Source organism: Anomaloglossus baeobatrachus, unplaced genomic scaffold (genome assembly GCF_048569485.1).
Source record: "Anomaloglossus baeobatrachus isolate aAnoBae1 unplaced genomic scaffold, aAnoBae1.hap1 Scaffold_448, whole genome shotgun sequence".
NCBI lineage: Eukaryota > Metazoa > Chordata > Amphibia > Anura > Aromobatidae > Anomaloglossus > Anomaloglossus baeobatrachus.
In genome coordinates this window covers 200,904-220,506 of record NW_027443817.1, presented here as the reverse complement: position 1 = coordinate 220,506, position 19,603 = coordinate 200,904, and the positions used below count along the sequence as shown (strand labels likewise).

The following is a 19,603-nucleotide window of genomic DNA, read 5'->3' as shown; positions in this document are numbered from 1 at the left end:
TTCCTTCCCAGCCCCCAAACCCTGCCCTCTGTACCTTTCTCACCACCCGCTTCCCTTCTCCTGTCATCCCCCTACCACCCGGGAAAAAAAGAGATTGCCCCCTCCTTCCACTAGCCCACCCTCCCACCCAAAGAACAACTTCTTCTGCGCAGCTTGTTTTCTAGGCAGCAGCGCTATTGTGATGTCATCGGGGGGCATTGTGACAAGCCGCCAGTGTTCCGTCTCTTCATGTTGTGCACAGTTCAAACGGAAAATACATCAACAGGCAGACTACAGAAAAGCTTACTATCAAAGGTTAGAGGGGGGCTTTCTCAGAGGGCTTTTTACAGTTTTTCTATTCCCAATTAGCCGTTTAAGTGTACTTATTGAAAGTAGTAATTCTTTCATAGGCCGCCCTTTCTTAGTATTTGACGTTCCTTATATTGCGGTATGAGGCTTCGCAGTAGGTTGCAAACATTCATCACCCATGACTGTCCCCAATTGAGCTCAGAAGCTCAATGTCTATCATGACCTCTCTTTTAGAATGTCCAAGAGCAAGCAAACTATTCCTCCAGGAGAGGGCGCCAACAGACTACTAAAGAGATCATCATTACTCAAAGAAAACCCCAAAAACCAATGCATGATAGGAATAAACAGGTAACTTTCTTTGGAGTGGAAGCGGAGAGATCGCACCAGATGCCAATTCTAGATCTTATCACACCTGTGGTCACTGCAGCAGCAGGTGAATCCACTTTGTCCAAAAGGGATCTATTCCATTCAATTGCAAATGATCTAGATAAGACAGAGAACTGCAGCACGGGGACATAGCCGAGTTGGTCAGGTTGAGTGGTGATGAGTTTGCTATTTGGATGAATAAAGAAAGTCAAAAGTGTGAAAGATAAAAAACAAAAGGAGGAAGTGTGAAAAGTGAATGGGCCAAATTGAGGTGCATATGAAGACGTATGCTTTCTTCCAATTCATTAAATCGGGCTAATATGAATCAGGTGAATTGAGTTCTGCTTTTGGAAACTGGGTTAAGAAGGGGTGCACCGTTCCTGGAGGTACTGCAATACCAGGTCAATGCGTGGAGTGGACAGAGCAAGCTCTTTTTCCATCTCCCTGTTCTAAAAATCCATTTAATATATGGTCCCCAGATAGGGGACGTATCAGATATTAAACTGATAAGAACAGATTTTTGATTTAATGAAGCTTTCCAAAGCACCACAAAAAATGCATGACCGAAGTCACACCAAAAACAGTGCAAAGGCTAGGATTCGTGTGGACCCCACCGTGAGGAGAGGGTCCCCAAAAATCAACCCCGTCCCTCCGAGCCAGAAGGCCACAGCAAGGGTCAGGGATCTTCGGTGCTCTCCCAAGCCGAAGCCTGGTTGAGCCTTGTCGTTGCTCCCAGCGTCCACCCAGGCATCTTACCCAAGTGGAGTAGAGAGCTACTAGTTGTTGGTTTCGCAGCCGAAACTGCCCGGACCGTCAACCGGTGTTGGTTTCTCAGCCCAAGGCTAACCGGACCTCCAACCGGGTGTTGGTTTCTCAGCCAAAGCTGACCCAGACCTCCAACCGGGTGTTGGTTTCTCAGCCGAAGCTGACCCAGACCTCCAACCGGGTGTTAGTTTCTCAGCCCAAAGCTGACCAGACCTCCGACCGGGATTATAAAAATTTCCCTTCCTAGCCAGAAGGCCGGGATAGGGTAATATGCTCAAAAAGTATGAAAAGGCAAGGTACGGTGTGCTACAGAGCCCAAGGCTTGCCGGGGTCCCAAGCCAGCAAGCTCAGACTCACTCCAGGGTCGTCAGTCCTGGGGCACGTTGTACCATAGCCCCCCACCCTTACTCAGTCTAATAGCCTCGATCCTGGTAGGGCCATGTTTTCCTCTAGATGAATATACTATCCACCCAGAGTACTAGCAAGCGCAACCTTCCAGTGTGCATTGTATCATTGTACTAAGGTGGCCTGGAGCTTAAACCACCTCTTCGAACAACACTACACTTGATCTTAGCCAAAAGGCCGAGAAGCGATAACCAGAATTGGTTTGGGCCTCGAGTGGCACCCTGGCCTATGCCGGACACATCTTAGGGAGAGAGAGCGAGAGGGAGACAAACCCACGCCTACACAAGACATTTTGTCACCCAAGCCAACCCTTGAAAAGGCTGCTTTGCAGAGCAAAAACAAGAAGAATGGTGCGTTTTGCAGCCGCCGCCCACTGCAATGAATCTGAATAACTCCTCCTTTAGGGCGCAAGCAACTCCCCTCCCCCTTGCAGTCTTTCCAATTCACGATACAAAAAGACGGACAGGACAGGTTGCCTGACTTTCCGTCACTGCCACCCTTTGCCATCCTTACCCGTAGAAAGCCCTTTCATCATCCCCAAACCCTAATCTTTTCCCTTTCCTTCCCAGCCCCCAAACCCTGCCCTCTGTACCTTTCTCACCACCCGCTTCCCTTCTCCTGTCATCCCCCTACCACCCGGGAAAAAAAGAGATTGCCCCCTCCTTCCACTAGCCCACCCTCCCACCCAAAGAACAACTTCTTCTGCGCAGCTTGTTTTCTAGGCAGCAGCGCTATTGTGATGTCATCGGGGGGCATTGTGACAAGCCGCCAGTGTTCCGTCTCTTCATGTTGTGCACAGTTCAAACGGAAAATACATCAACAGGCAGACTACAGAAAAGCTTACTATCAAAGGTTAGAGGGGGGCTTTCTCAGAGGGCTTTTTACAGTTTTTCTATTCCCAATTAGCCGTTTAAGTGTACTTATTGAAAGTAGTAATTCTTTCATAGGCCGCCCTTTCTTAGTATTTGACGTTCCTTATATTGCGGTATGAGGCTTCGCAGTAGGTTGCAAACATTCATCACCCATGACTGTCCCCAATTGAGCTCAGAAGCTCAATGTCTATCATGACCTCTCTTTTAGAATGTCCAAGAGCAAGCAAACTATTCCTCCAGGAGAGGGCGCCAACAGACTACTAAAGAGATCATCATTACTCAAAGAAAACCCCAAAAACCAATGCATGATAGGAATAAACAGGTAACTTTCTTTGGAGTGGAAGCGGAGAGATCGCACCAGATGCCAATTCTAGATCTTATCACACCTGTGGTCACTGCAGCAGCAGGTGAATCCACTTTGTCCAAAAGGGATCTATTCCATTCAATTGCAAATGATCTAGATAAGACAGAGAACTGCAGCACGGGGACATAGCCGAGTTGGTCAGGTTGAGTGGTGATGAGTTTGCTATTTGGATGAATAAAGAAAGTCAAAAGTGTGAAAGATAAAAAACAAAAGGAGGAAGTGTGAAAAGTGAATGGGCCAAATTGAGGTGCATATGAAGACGTATGCTTTCTTCCAATTCATTAAATCGGGCTAATATGAATCAGGTGAATTGAGTTCTGCTTTTGGAAACTGGGTTAAGAAGGGGTGCACCGTTCCTGGAGGTACTGCAATACCAGGTCAATGCGTGGAGTGGACAGAGCAAGCTCTTTTTCCATCTCCCTGTTCTAAAAATCCATTTAATATATGGTCCCCAGATAGGGGACGTATCAGATATTAAACTGATAAGAACAGATACTACACTTGATCTTAGCCAAAAGGCCGAGAAGCGATAACCAGAATTGGTTTGGGCCTCGAGTGGCACCCTGGCCTATGCCGGACACATCTTAGGGAGAGAGAGCGAGAGGGAGACAAACCCACGCCTACACAAGACATTTTGTCACCCAAGCCAACCCTTGAAAAGGCTGCTTTGCAGAGCAAAAACAAGAAGAATGGTGCGTTTTGCAGCCGCCGCCCACTGCAATGAATCTGAATAACTCCTCCTTTAGGGCGCAAGCAACTCCCCTCCCCCTTGCAGTCTTTCCAATTCACGATACAAAAAGACGGACAGGACAGGTTGCCTGACTTTCCGTCACTGCCACCCTTTGCCATCCTTACCCGTAGAAAGCCCTTTCATCATCCCCAAACCCTAATCTTTTCCCTTTCCTTCCCAGCCCCCAAACCCTGCCCTCTGTACCTTTCTCACCACCCGCTTCCCTTCTCCTGTCATCCCCCTACCACCCGGGAAAAAAAGAGATTGCCCCCTCCTTCCACTAGCCCACCCTCCCACCCAAAGAACAACTTCTTCTGCGCAGCTTGTTTTCTAGGCAGCAGCGCTATTGTGATGTCATCGGGGGGCATTGTGACAAGCCGCCAGTGTTCCGTCTCTTCATGTTGTGCACAGTTCAAACGGAAAATACATCAACAGGCAGACTACAGAAAAGCTTACTATCAAAGGTTAGAGGGGGGCTTTCTCAGAGGGCTTTTTACAGTTTTTCTATTCCCAATTAGCCGTTTAAGTGTACTTATTGAAAGTAGTAATTCTTTCATAGGCCGCCCTTTCTTAGTATTTGACGTTCCTTATATTGCGGTATGAGGCTTCGCAGTAGGTTGCAAACATTCATCACCCATGACTGTCCCCAATTGAGCTCAGAAGCTCAATGTCTATCATGACCTCTCTTTTAGAATGTCCAAGAGCAAGCAAACTATTCCTCCAGGAGAGGGCGCCAACAGACTACTAAAGAGATCATCATTACTCAAAGAAAACCCCAAAAACCAATGCATGATAGGAATAAACAGGTAACTTTCTTTGGAGTGGAAGCGGAGAGATCGCACCAGATGCCAATTCTAGATCTTATCACACCTGTGGTCACTGCAGCAGCAGGTGAATCCACTTTGTCCAAAAGGGATCTATTCCATTCAATTGCAAATGATCTAGATAAGACAGAGAACTGCAGCACGGGGACATAGCCGAGTTGGTCAGGTTGAGTGGTGATGAGTTTGCTATTTGGATGAATAAAGAAAGTCAAAAGTGTGAAAGATAAAAAACAAAAGGAGGAAGTGTGAAAAGTGAATGGGCCAAATTGAGGTGCATATGAAGACGTATGCTTTCTTCCAATTCATTAAATCGGGCTAATATGAATCAGGTGAATTGAGTTCTGCTTTTGGAAACTGGGTTAAGAAGGGGTGCACCGTTCCTGGAGGTACTGCAATACCAGGTCAATGCGTGGAGTGGACAGAGCAAGCTCTTTTTCCATCTCCCTGTTCTAAAAATCCATTTAATATATGGTCCCCAGATAGGGGACGTATCAGATATTAAACTGATAAGAACAGATACTACACTTGATCTTAGCCAAAAGGCCGAGAAGCGATAACCAGAATTGGTTTGGGCCTCGAGTGGCACCCTGGCCTATGCCGGACACATCTTAGGGAGAGAGAGCGAGAGGGAGACAAACCCACGCCTACACAAGACATTTTGTCACCCAAGCCAACCCTTGAAAAGGCTGCTTTGCAGAGCAAAAACAAGAAGAATGGTGCGTTTTGCAGCCGCCGCCCACTGCAATGAATCTGAATAACTCCTCCTTTAGGGCGCAAGCAACTCCCCTCCCCCTTGCAGTCTTTCCAATTCACGATACAAAAAGACGGACAGGACAGGTTGCCTGACTTTCCGTCACTGCCACCCTTTGCCATCCTTACCCGTAGAAAGCCCTTTCATCATCCCCAAACCCTAATCTTTTCCCTTTCCTTCCCAGCCCCCAAACCCTGCCCTCTGTACCTTTCTCACCACCCGCTTCCCTTCTCCTGTCATCCCCCTACCACCCGGGAAAAAAAGAGATTGCCCCCTCCTTCCACTAGCCCACCCTCCCACCCAAAGAACAACTTCTTCTGCGCAGCTTGTTTTCTAGGCAGCAGCGCTATTGTGATGTCATCGGGGGGCATTGTGACAAGCCGCCAGTGTTCCGTCTCTTCATGTTGTGCACAGTTCAAACGGAAAATACATCAACAGGCAGACTACAGAAAAGCTTACTATCAAAGGTTAGAGGGGGGCTTTCTCAGAGGGCTTTTTACAGTTTTTCTATTCCCAATTAGCCGTTTAAGTGTACTTATTGAAAGTAGTAATTCTTTCATAGGCCGCCCTTTCTTAGTATTTGACGTTCCTTATATTGCGGTATGAGGCTTCGCAGTAGGTTGCAAACATTCATCACCCATGACTGTCCCCAATTGAGCTCAGAAGCTCAATGTCTATCATGACCTCTCTTTTAGAATGTCCAAGAGCAAGCAAACTATTCCTCCAGGAGAGGGCGCCAACAGACTACTAAAGAGATCATCATTACTCAAAGAAAACCCCAAAAACCAATGCATGATAGGAATAAACAGGTAACTTTCTTTGGAGTGGAAGCGGAGAGATCGCACCAGATGCCAATTCTAGATCTTATCACACCTGTGGTCACTGCAGCAGCAGGTGAATCCACTTTGTCCAAAAGGGATCTATTCCATTCAATTGCAAATGATCTAGATAAGACAGAGAACTGCAGCACGGGGACATAGCCGAGTTGGTCAGGTTGAGTGGTGATGAGTTTGCTATTTGGATGAATAAAGAAAGTCAAAAGTGTGAAAGATAAAAAACAAAAGGAGGAAGTGTGAAAAGTGAATGGGCCAAATTGAGGTGCATATGAAGACGTATGCTTTCTTCCAATTCATTAAATCGGGCTAATATGAATCAGGTGAATTGAGTTCTGCTTTTGGAAACTGGGTTAAGAAGGGGTGCACCGTTCCTGGAGGTACTGCAATACCAGGTCAATGCGTGGAGTGGACAGAGCAAGCTCTTTTTCCATCTCCCTGTTCTAAAAATCCATTTAATATATGGTCCCCAGATAGGGGACGTATCAGATATTAAACTGATAAGAACAGATTTTTGATTTAATGAAGCTTTCCAAAGCACCACAAAAAATGCATGACCGAAGTCACACCAAAAACAGTGCAAAGGCTAGGATTCGTGTGGACCCCACCGTGAGGAGAGGGTCCCCAAAAATCAACCCCGTCCCTCCGAGCCAGAAGGCCACAGCAAGGGTCAGGGATCTTCGGTGCTCTCCCAAGCCGAAGCCTGGTTGAGCCTTGTCGTTGCTCCCAGCGTCCACCCAGGCATCTTACCCAAGTGGAGTAGAGAGCTACTAGTTGTTGGTTTCGCAGCCGAAACTGCCCGGACCGTCAACCGGTGTTGGTTTCTCAGCCCAAGGCTAACCGGACCTCCAACCGGGTGTTGGTTTCTCAGCCGAAGCTGACCCAGACCTCCAACCGGGTGTTGGTTTCTCAGCCGAAGCTGACCCAGACCTCCAACCGGGTGTTAGTTTCTCAGCCCAAAGCTGACCAGACCTCCGACCGGGATTATAAAAATTTCCCTTCCTAGCCAGAAGGCCGGGATAGGGTAATATGCTCAAAAAGTATGAAAAGGCAAGGTACGGTGTGCTACAGAGCCCAAGGCTTGCCGGGGTCCCAAGCCAGCAAGCTCAGACTCACTCCAGGGTCGTCAGTCCTGGGGCACGTTGTACCATAGCCCCCCACCCTTACTCAGTCTAATAGCCTCGATCCTGGTAGGGCCATGTTTTCCTCTAGATGAATATACTATCCACCCAGAGTACTAGCAAGCGCAACCTTCCAGTGTGCATTGTATCATTGTACTAAGGTGGCCTGGAGCTTAAACCACCTCTTCGAACAACACTACACTTGATCTTAGCCAAAAGGCCGAGAAGCGATAACCAGAATTGGTTTGGGCCTCGAGTGGCACCCTGGCCTATGCCGGACACATCTTAGGGAGAGAGAGCGAGAGGGAGACAAACCCACGCCTACACAAGACATTTTGTCACCCAAGCCAACCCTTGAAAAGGCTGCTTTGCAGAGCAAAAACAAGAAGAATGGTGCGTTTTGCAGCCGCCGCCCACTGCAATGAATCTGAATAACTCCTCCTTTAGGGCGCAAGCAACTCCCCTCCCCCTTGCAGTCTTTCCAATTCACGATACAAAAAGACGGACAGGACAGGTTGCCTGACTTTCCGTCACTGCCACCCTTTGCCATCCTTACCCGTAGAAAGCCCTTTCATCATCCCCAAACCCTAATCTTTTCCCTTTCCTTCCCAGCCCCCAAACCCTGCCCTCTGTACCTTTCTCACCACCCGCTTCCCTTCTCCTGTCATCCCCCTACCACCCGGGAAAAAAAGAGATTGCCCCCTCCTTCCACTAGCCCACCCTCCCACCCAAAGAACAACTTCTTCTGCGCAGCTTGTTTTCTAGGCAGCAGCGCTATTGTGATGTCATCGGGGGGCATTGTGACAAGCCGCCAGTGTTCCGTCTCTTCATGTTGTGCACAGTTCAAACGGAAAATACATCAACAGGCAGACTACAGAAAAGCTTACTATCAAAGGTTAGAGGGGGGCTTTCTCAGAGGGCTTTTTACAGTTTTTCTATTCCCAATTAGCCGTTTAAGTGTACTTATTGAAAGTAGTAATTCTTTCATAGGCCGCCCTTTCTTAGTATTTGACGTTCCTTATATTGCGGTATGAGGCTTCGCAGTAGGTTGCAAACATTCATCACCCATGACTGTCCCCAATTGAGCTCAGAAGCTCAATGTCTATCATGACCTCTCTTTTAGAATGTCCAAGAGCAAGCAAACTATTCCTCCAGGAGAGGGCGCCAACAGACTACTAAAGAGATCATCATTACTCAAAGAAAACCCCAAAAACCAATGCATGATAGGAATAAACAGGTAACTTTCTTTGTAGTGGAAGCGGAGAGATCGCACCAGATGCCAATTCTAGATCTTATCACACCTGTGGTCACTGCAGCAGCAGGTGAATCCACTTTGTCCAAAAGGGATCTATTCCATTCAATTGCAAATGATCTAGATAAGACAGAGAACTGCAGCACGGGGACATAGCCGAGTTGGTCAGGTTGAGTGGTGATGAGTTTGCTATTTGGATGAATAAAGAAAGTCAAAAGTGTGAAAGATAAAAAACAAAAGGAGGAAGTGTGAAAAGTGAATGGGCCAAATTGAGGTGCATATGAAGACGTATGCTTTCTTCCAATTCATTAAATCGGGCTAATATGAATCAGGTGAATTGAGTTCTGCTTTTGGAAACTGGGTTAAGAAGGGGTGCACCGTTCCTGGAGGTACTGCAATACCAGGTCAATGCGTGGAGTGGACAGAGCAAGCTCTTTTTCCATCTCCCTGTTCTAAAAATCCATTTAATATATGGTCCCCAGATAGGGGACGTATCAGATATTAAACTGATAAGAACAGATTTTTGATTTAATGAAGCTTTCCAAAGCACCACAAAAAATGCATGACCGAAGTCACACCAAAAACAGTGCAAAGGCTAGGATTCGTGTGGACCCCACCGTGAGGAGAGGGTCCCCAAAAATCAACCCCGTCCCTCCGAGCCAGAAGGCCACAGCAAGGGTCAGGGATCTTCGGTGCTCTCCCAAGCCGAAGCCTGGTTGAGCCTTGTCGTTGCTCCCAGCGTCCACCCAGGCATCTTACCCAAGTGGAGTAGAGAGCTACTAGTTGTTGGTTTCGCAGCCGAAACTGCCCGGACCGTCAACCGGTGTTGGTTTCTCAGCCCAAGGCTAACCGGACCTCCAACCGGGTGTTGGTTTCTCAGCCGAAGCTGACCCAGACCTCCAACCGGGTGTTGGTTTCTCAGCCGAAGCTGACCCAGACCTCCAACCGGGTGTTAGTTTCTCAGCCCAAAGCTGACCAGACCTCCGACCGGGATTATAAAAATTTCCCTTCCTAGCCAGAAGGCCGGGATAGGGTAATATGCTCAAAAAGTATGAAAAGGCAAGGTACGGTGTGCTACAGAGCCCAAGGCTTGCCGGGGTCCCAAGCCAGCAAGCTCAGACTCACTCCAGGGTCGTCAGTCCTGGGGCACGTTGTACCATAGCCCCCCACCCTTACTCAGTCTAATAGCCTCGATCCTGGTAGGGCCATGTTTTCCTCTAGATGAATATACTATCCACCCAGAGTACTAGCAAGCGCAACCTTCCAGTGTGCATTGTATCATTGTACTAAGGTGGCCTGGAGCTTAAACCACCTCTTCGAACAACACTACACTTGATCTTAGCCAAAAGGCCGAGAAGCGATAACCAGAATTGGTTTGGGCCTCGAGTGGCACCCTGGCCTATGCCGGACACATCTTAGGGAGAGAGAGCGAGAGGGAGACAAACCCACGCCTACACAAGACATTTTGTCACCCAAGCCAACCCTTGAAAAGGCTGCTTTGCAGAGCAAAAACAAGAAGAATGGTGCGTTTTGCAGCCGCCGCCCACTGCAATGAATCTGAATAACTCCTCCTTTAGGGCGCAAGCAACTCCCCTCCCCCTTGCAGTCTTTCCAATTCACGATACAAAAAGACGGACAGGACAGGTTGCCTGACTTTCCGTCACTGCCACCCTTTGCCATCCTTACCCGTAGAAAGCCCTTTCATCATCCCCAAACCCTAATCTTTTCCCTTTCCTTCCCAGCCCCCAAACCCTGCCCTCTGTACCTTTCTCACCACCCGCTTCCCTTCTCCTGTCATCCCCCTACCACCCGGGAAAAAAAGAGATTGCCCCCTCCTTCCACTAGCCCACCCTCCCACCCAAAGAACAACTTCTTCTGCGCAGCTTGTTTTCTAGGCAGCAGCGCTATTGTGATGTCATCGGGGGGCATTGTGACAAGCCGCCAGTGTTCCGTCTCTTCATGTTGTGCACAGTTCAAACGGAAAATACATCAACAGGCAGACTACAGAAAAGCTTACTATCAAAGGTTAGAGGGGGGCTTTCTCAGAGGGCTTTTTACAGTTTTTCTATTCCCAATTAGCCGTTTAAGTGTACTTATTGAAAGTAGTAATTCTTTCATAGGCCGCCCTTTCTTAGTATTTGACGTTCCTTATATTGCGGTATGAGGCTTCGCAGTAGGTTGCAAACATTCATCACCCATGACTGTCCCCAATTGAGCTCAGAAGCTCAATGTCTATCATGACCTCTCTTTTAGAATGTCCAAGAGCAAGCAAACTATTCCTCCAGGAGAGGGCGCCAACAGACTACTAAAGAGATCATCATTACTCAAAGAAAACCCCAAAAACCAATGCATGATAGGAATAAACAGGTAACTTTCTTTGGAGTGGAAGCGGAGAGATCGCACCAGATGCCAATTCTAGATCTTATCACACCTGTGGTCACTGCAGCAGCAGGTGAATCCACTTTGTCCAAAAGGGATCTATTCCATTCAATTGCAAATGATCTAGATAAGACAGAGAACTGCAGCACGGGGACATAGCCGAGTTGGTCAGGTTGAGTGGTGATGAGTTTGCTATTTGGATGAATAAAGAAAGTCAAAAGTGTGAAAGATAAAAAACAAAAGGAGGAAGTGTGAAAAGTGAATGGGCCAAATTGAGGTGCATATGAAGACGTATGCTTTCTTCCAATTCATTAAATCGGGCTAATATGAATCAGGTGAATTGAGTTCTGCTTTTGGAAACTGGGTTAAGAAGGGGTGCACCGTTCCTGGAGGTACTGCAATACCAGGTCAATGCGTGGAGTGGACAGAGCAAGCTCTTTTTCCATCTCCCTGTTCTAAAAATCCATTTAATATATGGTCCCCAGATAGGGGACGTATCAGATATTAAACTGATAAGAACAGATTTTTGATTTAATGAAGCTTTCCAAAGCACCACAAAAAATGCATGACCGAAGTCACACCAAAAACAGTGCAAAGGCTAGGATTCGTGTGGACCCCACCGTGAGGAGAGGGTCCCCAAAAATCAACCCCGTCCCTCCGAGCCAGAAGGCCACAGCAAGGGTCAGGGATCTTCGGTGCTCTCCCAAGCCGAAGCCTGGTTGAGCCTTGTCGTTGCTCCCAGCGTCCACCCAGGCATCTTACCCAAGTGGAGTAGAGAGCTACTAGTTGTTGGTTTCGCAGCCGAAACTGCCCGGACCGTCAACCGGTGTTGGTTTCTCAGCCCAAGGCTAACCGGACCTCCAACCGGGTGTTGGTTTCTCAGCCGAAGCTGACCCAGACCTCCAACCGGGTGTTGGTTTCTCAGCCGAAGCTGACCCAGACCTCCAACCGGGTGTTAGTTTCTCAGCCCAAAGCTGACCAGACCTCCGACCGGGATTATAAAAATTTCCCTTCCTAGCCAGAAGGCCGGGATAGGGTAATATGCTCAAAAAGTATGAAAAGGCAAGGTACGGTGTGCTACAGAGCCCAAGGCTTGCCGGGGTCCCAAGCCAGCAAGCTCAGACTCACTCCAGGGTCGTCAGTCCTGGGGCACGTTGTACCATAGCCCCCCACCCTTACTCAGTCTAATAGCCTCGATCCTGGTAGGGCCATGTTTTCCTCTAGATGAATATACTATCCACCCAGAGTACTAGCAAGCGCAACCTTCCAGTGTGCATTGTATCATTGTACTAAGGTGGCCTGGAGCTTAAACCACCTCTTCGAACAACACTACACTTGATCTTAGCCAAAAGGCCGAGAAGCGATAACCAGAATTGGTTTGGGCCTCGAGTGGCACCCTGGCCTATGCCGGACACATCTTAGGGAGAGAGAGCGAGAGGGAGACAAACCCACGCCTACACAAGACATTTTGTCACCCAAGCCAACCCTTGAAAAGGCTGCTTTGCAGAGCAAAAACAAGAAGAATGGTGCGTTTTGCAGCCGCCGCCCACTGCAATGAATCTGAATAACTCCTCCTTTAGGGCGCAAGCAACTCCCCTCCCCCTTGCAGTCTTTCCAATTCAAGATACAAAAAGACGGACAGGACAGGTTGCCTGACTTTCCGTCACTGCCACCCTTTGCCATCCTTACCCGTAGAAAGCCCTTTCATCATCCCCAAACCCTAATCTTTTCCCTTTCCTTCCCAGCCCCCAAACCCTGCCCTCTGTACCTTTCTCACCACCCGCTTCCCTTCTCCTGTCATCCCCCTACCACCCGGGAAAAAAAGAGATTGCCCCCTCCTTCCACTAGCCCACCCTCCCACCCAAAGAACAACTTCTTCTGCGCAGCTTGTTTTCTAGGCAGCAGCGCTATTGTGATGTCATCGGGGGGCATTGTGACAAGCCGCCAGTGTTCCGTCTCTTCATGTTGTGCACAGTTCAAACGGAAAATACATCAACAGGCAGACTACAGAAAAGCTTACTATCAAAGGTTAGAGGGGGGCTTTCTCAGAGGGCTTTTTACAGTTTTTCTATTCCCAATTAGCCGTTTAAGTGTACTTATTGAAAGTAGTAATTCTTTCATAGGCCGCCCTTTCTTAGTATTTGACGTTCCTTATATTGCGGTATGAGGCTTCGCAGTAGGTTGCAAACATTCATCACCCATGACTGTCCCCAATTGAGCTCAGAAGCTCAATGTCTATCATGACCTCTCTTTTAGAATGTCCAAGAGCAAGCAAACTATTCCTCCAGGAGAGGGCGCCAACAGACTACTAAAGAGATCATCATTACTCAAAGAAAACCCCAAAAACCAATGCATGATAGGAATAAACAGGTAACTTTCTTTGGAGTGGAAGCGGAGAGATCGCACCAGATGCCAATTCTAGATCTTATCACACCTGTGGTCACTGCAGCAGCAGGTGAATCCACTTTGTCCAAAAGGGATCTATTCCATTCAATTGCAAATGATCTAGATAAGACAGAGAACTGCAGCACGGGGACATAGCCGAGTTGGTCAGGTTGAGTGGTGATGAGTTTGCTATTTGGATGAATAAAGAAAGTCAAAAGTGTGAAAGATAAAAAACAAAAGGAGGAAGTGTGAAAAGTGAATGGGCCAAATTGAGGTGCATATGAAGACGTATGCTTTCTTCCAATTCATTAAATCGGGCTAATATGAATCAGGTGAATTGAGTTCTGCTTTTGGAAACTGGGTTAAGAAGGGGTGCACCGTTCCTGGAGGTACTGCAATACCAGGTCAATGCGTGGAGTGGACAGAGCAAGCTCTTTTTCCATCTCCCTGTTCTAAAAATCCATTTAATATATGGTCCCCAGATAGGGGACGTATCAGATATTAAACTGATAAGAACAGATTTTTGATTTAATGAAGCTTTCCAAAGCACCACAAAAAATGCATGACCGAAGTCACACCAAAAACAGTGCAAAGGCTAGGATTCGTGTGGACCCCACCGTGAGGAGAGGGTCCCCAAAAATCAACCCCGTCCCTCCGAGCCAGAAGGCCACAGCAAGGGTCAGGGATCTTCGGTGCTCTCCCAAGCCGAAGCCTGGTTGAGCCTTGTCGTTGCTCCCAGCGTCCACCCAGGCATCTTACCCAAGTGGAGTAGAGAGCTACTAGTTGTTGGTTTCGCAGCCGAAACTGCCCGGACCGTCAACCGGTGTTGGTTTCTCAGCCCAAGGCTAACCGGACCTCCAACCGGGTGTTGGTTTCTCAGCCAAAGCTGACCCAGACCTCCAACCGGGTGTTGGTTTCTCAGCCGAAGCTGACCCAGACCTCCAACCGGGTGTTAGTTTCTCAGCCCAAAGCTGACCAGACCTCCGACCGGGATTATAAAAATTTCCCTTCCTAGCCAGAAGGCCGGGATAGGGTAATATGCTCAAAAAGTATGAAAAGGCAAGGTACGGTGTGCTACAGAGCCCAAGGCTTGCCGGGGTCCCAAGCCAGCAAGCTCAGACTCACTCCAGGGTCGTCAGTCCTGGGGCACGTTGTACCATAGCCCCCCACCCTTACTCAGTCTAATAGCCTCGATCCTGGTAGGGCCATGTTTTCCTCTAGATGAATATACTATCCACCCAGAGTACTAGCAAGCGCAACCTTCCAGTGTGCATTGTATCATTGTACTAAGGTGGCCTGGAGCTTAAACCACCTCTTCGAACAACACTACACTTGATCTTAGCCAAAAGGCCGAGAAGCGATAACCAGAATTGGTTTGGGCCTCGAGTGGCACCCTGGCCTATGCCGGACACATCTTAGGGAGAGAGAGCGAGAGGGAGACAAACCCACGCCTACACAAGACATTTTGTCACCCAAGCCAACCCTTGAAAAGGCTGCTTTGCAGAGCAAAAACAAGAAGAATGGTGCGTTTTGCAGCCGCCGCCCACTGCAATGAATCTGAATAACTCCTCCTTTAGGGCGCAAGCAACTCCCCTCCCCCTTGCAGTCTTTCCAATTCACGATACAAAAAGACGGACAGGACAGGTTGCCTGACTTTCCGTCACTGCCACCCTTTGCCATCCTTACCCGTAGAAAGCCCTTTCATCATCCCCAAACCCTAATCTTTTCCCTTTCCTTCCCAGCCCCCAAACCCTGCCCTCTGTACCTTTCTCACCACCCGCTTCCCTTCTCCTGTCATCCCCCTACCACCCGGGAAAAAAAGAGATTGCCCCCTCCTTCCACTAGCCCACCCTCCCACCCAAAGAACAACTTCTTCTGCGCAGCTTGTTTTCTAGGCAGCAGCGCTATTGTGATGTCATCGGGGGGCATTGTGACAAGCCGCCAGTGTTCCGTCTCTTCATGTTGTGCACAGTTCAAACGGAAAATACATCAACAGGCAGACTACAGAAAAGCTTACTATCAAAGGTTAGAGGGGGGCTTTCTCAGAGGGCTTTTTACAGTTTTTCTATTCCCAATTAGCCGTTTAAGTGTACTTATTGAAAGTAGTAATTCTTTCATAGGCCGCCCTTTCTTAGTATTTGACGTTCCTTATATTGCGGTATGAGGCTTCGCAGTAGGTTGCAAACATTCATCACCCATGACTGTCCCCAATTGAGCTCAGAAGCTCAATGTCTATCATGACCTCTCTTTTAGAATGTCCAAGAGCAAGCAAACTATTCCTCCAGGAGAGGGCGCCAACAGACTACTAAAGAGATCATCATTACTCAAAGAAAACCCCAAAAACCAATGCATGATAGGAATAAACAGGTAACTTTCTTTGGAGTGGAAGCGGAGAGATCGCACCAGATGCCAATTCTAGATCTTATCACACCTGTGGTCACTGCAGCAGCAGGTGAATCCACTTTGTCCAAAAGGGATCTATTCCATTCAATTGCAAATGATCTAGATAAGACAGAGAACTGCAGCACGGGGACATAGCCGAGTTGGTCAGGTTGAGTGGTGATGAGTTTGCTATTTGGATGAATAAAGAAAGTCAAAAGTGTGAAAGATAAAAAACAAAAGGAGGAAGTGTGAAAAGTGAATGGGCCAAATTGAGGTGCATATGAAGACGTATGCTTTCTTCCAATTCATTAAATCGGGCTAATATGAATCAGGTGAATTGAGTTCTGCTTTTGGAAACTGGGTTAAGAAGGGGTGCACCGTTCCTGGAGGTACTGCAATACCAGGTCAATGCGTGGAGTGGACAGAGCAAGCTCTTTTTCCATCTCCCTGTTCTAAAAATCCATTTAATATATGGTCCCCAGATAGGGGACGTATCAGATATTAAACTGATAAGAACAGATACTACACTTGATCTTAGCCAAAAGGCCGAGAAGCGATAACCAGAATTGGTTTGGGCCTCGAGTGGCACCCTGGCCTATGCCGGACACATCTTAGGGAGAGAGAGCGAGAGGGAGACAAACCCACGCCTACACAAGACATTTTGTCACCCAAGCCAACCCTTGAAAAGGCTGCTTTGCAGAGCAAAAACAAGAAGAATGGTGCGTTTTGCAGCCGCCGCCCACTGCAATGAATCTGAATAACTCCTCCTTTAGGGCGCAAGCAACTCCCCTCCCCCTTGCAGTCTTTCCAATTCACGATACAAAAAGACGGACAGGACAGGTTGCCTGACTTTCCGTCACTGCCACCCTTTGCCATCCTTACCCGTAGAAAGCCCTTTCATCATCCCCAAACCCTAATCTTTTCCCTTTCCTTCCCAGCCCCCAAACCCTGCCCTCTGTACCTTTCTCACCACCCGCTTCCCTTCTCCTGTCATCCCCCTACCACCCGGGAAAAAAAGAGATTGCCCCCTCCTTCCACTAGCCCACCCTCCCACCCAAAGAACAACTTCTTCTGCGCAGCTTGTTTTCTAGGCAGCAGCGCTATTGTGATGTCATCGGGGGGCATTGTGACAAGCCGCCAGTGTTCCGTCTCTTCATGTTGTGCACAGTTCAAACGGAAAATACATCAACAGGCAGACTACAGAAAAGCTTACTATCAAAGGTTAGAGGGGGGCTTTCTCAGAGGGCTTTTTACAGTTTTTCTATTCCCAATTAGCCGTTTAAGTGTACTTATTGAAAGTAGTAATTCTTTCATAGGCCGCCCTTTCTTAGTATTTGACGTTCCTTATATTGCGGTATGAGGCTTCGCAGTAGGTTGCAAACATTCATCACCCATGACTGTCCCCAATTGAGCTCAGAAGCTCAATGTCTATCATGACCTCTCTTTTAGAATGTCCAAGAGCAAGCAAACTATTCCTCCAGGAGAGGGCGCCAACAGACTACTAAAGAGATCATCATTACTCAAAGAAAACCCCAAAAACCAATGCATGATAGGAATAAACAGGTAACTTTCTTTGGAGTGGAAGCGGAGAGATCGCACCAGATGCCAATTCTAGATCTTATCACACCTGTGGTCACTGCAGCAGCAGGTGAATCCACTTTGTCCAAAAGGGATCTATTCCATTCAATTGCAAATGATCTAGATAAGACAGAGAACTGCAGCACGGGGACATAGCCGAGTTGGTCAGGTTGAGTGGTGATGAGTTTGCTATTTGGATGAATAAAGAAAGTCAAAAGTGTGAAAGATAAAAAACAAAAGGAGGAAGTGTGAAAAGTGAATGGGCCAAATTGAGGTGCATATGAAGACGTATGCTTTCTTCCAATTCATTAAATCGGGCTAATATGAATCAGGTGAATTGAGTTCTGCTTTTGGAAACTGGGTTAAGAAGGGGTGCACCGTTCCTGGAGGTACTGCAATACCAGGTCAATGCGTGGAGTGGACAGAGCAAGCTCTTTTTCCATCTCCCTGTTCTAAAAATCCATTTAATATATGGTCCCCAGATAGGGGACGTATCAGATATTAAACTGATAAGAACAGATTTTTGATTTAATGAAGCTTTCCAAAGCACCACAAAAAATGCATGACCGAAGTCACACCAAAAACAGTGCAAAGGCTAGGATTCGTGTGGACCCCACCGTGAGGAGAGGGTCCCCAAAAATCAACCCCGTCCCTCCGAGCCAGAAGGCCACAGCAAGGGTCAGGGATCTTCGGTGCTCTCCCAAGCCGAAGCCTGGTTGAGCCTTGTCGTTGCTCCCAGCGTCCACCCAGGCATCTTACCCAAGTGGAGTAGAGAGCTACTAGTTGTTGGTTTCGCAGCCGAAACTGCCCGGACCGTCAACCGGTGTTGGTTTCTCAGCCCAAGGCTAACCGGACCTCCAACCGGGTGTTGGTTTCTCAGCCGAAGCTGACCCAGACCTCCAACCGGGTGTTGGTTTCTCAGCCGAAGCTGACCCAGACCTCCAACCGGGTGTTAGTTTCTCAGCCCAAAGCTGACCAGACCTCCGACCGGGATTATAAAAATTTCCCTTCCTAGCCAGAAGGCCGGGATAGGGTAATATGCTCAAAAAGTATGAAAAGGCAAGGTACGGTGTGCTACAGAGCCCAAGGCTTGCCGGGGTCCCAAGCCAGCAAGCTCAGACTCACTCCAGGGTCGTCAGTCCTGGGGCACGTTGTACCATAGCCCCCCACCCTTACTCAGTCTAATAGCCTCGATCCTGGTAGGGCCATGTTTTCCTCTAGATGAATATACTATCCACCCAGAGTACTAGCAAGCGCAACCTTCCAGTGTGCATTGTATCATTGTACTAAGGTGGCCTGGAGCTTAAACCACCTCTTCGAACAACACTACACTTGATCTTAGCCAAAAGGCCGAGAAGCGATAACCAGAATTGGTTTGGGCCTCGAGTGGCACCCTGGCCTATGCCGGACACATCTTAGGGAGAGAGAGCGAGAGGGAGACAAACCCACGCCTACACAAGACATTTTGTCACCCAAGCCAACCCTTGAAAAGGCTGCTTTGCAGAGCAAAAACAAGAAGAATGGTGCGTTTTGCAGCCGCCGCCCACTGCAATGAATCTGAATAACTCCTCCTTTAGGGCGCAAGCAACTCCCCTCCCCCTTGCAGTCTTTCCAATTCACGATACAAAAAGACGGACAGGACAGGTTGCCTGACTTTCCGTCACTGCCACCCTTTGCCATCCTTACCCGTAGAAAGCCCTTTCATCATCCCCAAACCCTAATCTTTTCCCTTTCCTTCCCAGCCCCCAAACCCTGCCCTCTGTACCTTTCTCACCACCCGCTTCCCTTCTCCTGTCATCCCCCTACCACCCGGGAAAAAAAGAGATTGCCCCCTCCTTCCACTAGCCCACCCTCCCACCCAAAGAACAACTTCTTCTGCGCAGCTTGTTTTCTAGGCAGCAGCGCTATTGTGATGTCATCGGGGGGCATTGTGACAAGCCGCCAGTGTTCCGTCTCTTCATGTTGTGCACAGTTCAAACGGAAAATACATCAACAGGCAGACTACAGAAAAGCTTACTATCAAAGGTTAGAGGGGGGCTTTCTCAGAGGGCTTTTTACAGTTTTTCTATTCCCAATTAGCCGTTTAAGTGTACTTATTGAAAGTAGTAATTCTTTCATAGGCCGCCCTTTCTTAGTATTTGACGTTCCTTATATTGCGGTATGAGGCTTCGCAGTAGGTTGCAAACATTCATCACCCATGACTGTCCCCAATTGAGCTCAGAAGCTCAATGTCTATCATGACCTCTCTTTTAGAATGTCCAAGAGCAAGCAAACTATTCCTCCAGGAGAGGGCGCCAACAGACTACTA

At 48.1% G+C, this 19,603-nt stretch overlaps 9 non-coding genes across 9 annotated transcripts; all 9 read right to left on the bottom strand.

Moving 5' to 3' along the window:
- Positions 1 to 1,018: 1,018 nt before the first annotated feature.
- LOC142280117 (U2 spliceosomal RNA) lies at positions 1,019 to 1,211 on the bottom strand. Its single transcript, XR_012742478.1, has one exon. It is a non-coding gene; the product is annotated as a U2 spliceosomal RNA (small nuclear RNA).
- Positions 1,212 to 3,400: 2,189 nt separating this feature from the next.
- LOC142280064 (U2 spliceosomal RNA) lies at positions 3,401 to 3,591 on the bottom strand. Its single transcript, XR_012742430.1, has one exon. It is a non-coding gene; the product is annotated as a U2 spliceosomal RNA (small nuclear RNA).
- Positions 3,592 to 4,978: 1,387 nt separating this feature from the next.
- On the bottom strand, positions 4,979 to 5,169 carry LOC142280062 (U2 spliceosomal RNA). The gene has a single exon (XR_012742429.1). It is a non-coding gene; the product is annotated as a U2 spliceosomal RNA (small nuclear RNA).
- A 1,387-nt stretch (positions 5,170 to 6,556) lies between these two features.
- On the bottom strand, positions 6,557 to 6,749 carry LOC142280116 (U2 spliceosomal RNA). Its single transcript, XR_012742477.1, has one exon. It is a non-coding gene; the product is annotated as a U2 spliceosomal RNA (small nuclear RNA).
- Positions 6,750 to 8,938: 2,189 nt separating this feature from the next.
- Positions 8,939 to 9,131, bottom strand: LOC142280115 (U2 spliceosomal RNA). Its single transcript, XR_012742476.1, has one exon. It is a non-coding gene; the product is annotated as a U2 spliceosomal RNA (small nuclear RNA).
- Positions 9,132 to 11,320: 2,189 nt separating this feature from the next.
- LOC142280113 (U2 spliceosomal RNA) lies at positions 11,321 to 11,513 on the bottom strand. Its single transcript, XR_012742474.1, has one exon. It is a non-coding gene; the product is annotated as a U2 spliceosomal RNA (small nuclear RNA).
- Positions 11,514 to 13,702: 2,189 nt separating this feature from the next.
- LOC142280112 (U2 spliceosomal RNA) lies at positions 13,703 to 13,895 on the bottom strand. Its single transcript, XR_012742473.1, has one exon. It is a non-coding gene; the product is annotated as a U2 spliceosomal RNA (small nuclear RNA).
- A 2,189-nt stretch (positions 13,896 to 16,084) lies between these two features.
- On the bottom strand, positions 16,085 to 16,275 carry LOC142280061 (U2 spliceosomal RNA). The gene has a single exon (XR_012742428.1). It is a non-coding gene; the product is annotated as a U2 spliceosomal RNA (small nuclear RNA).
- Positions 16,276 to 17,662: 1,387 nt separating this feature from the next.
- On the bottom strand, positions 17,663 to 17,855 carry LOC142280111 (U2 spliceosomal RNA). The gene has a single exon (XR_012742472.1). It is a non-coding gene; the product is annotated as a U2 spliceosomal RNA (small nuclear RNA).
- Positions 17,856 to 19,603: the final 1,748 nt, after the last annotated feature.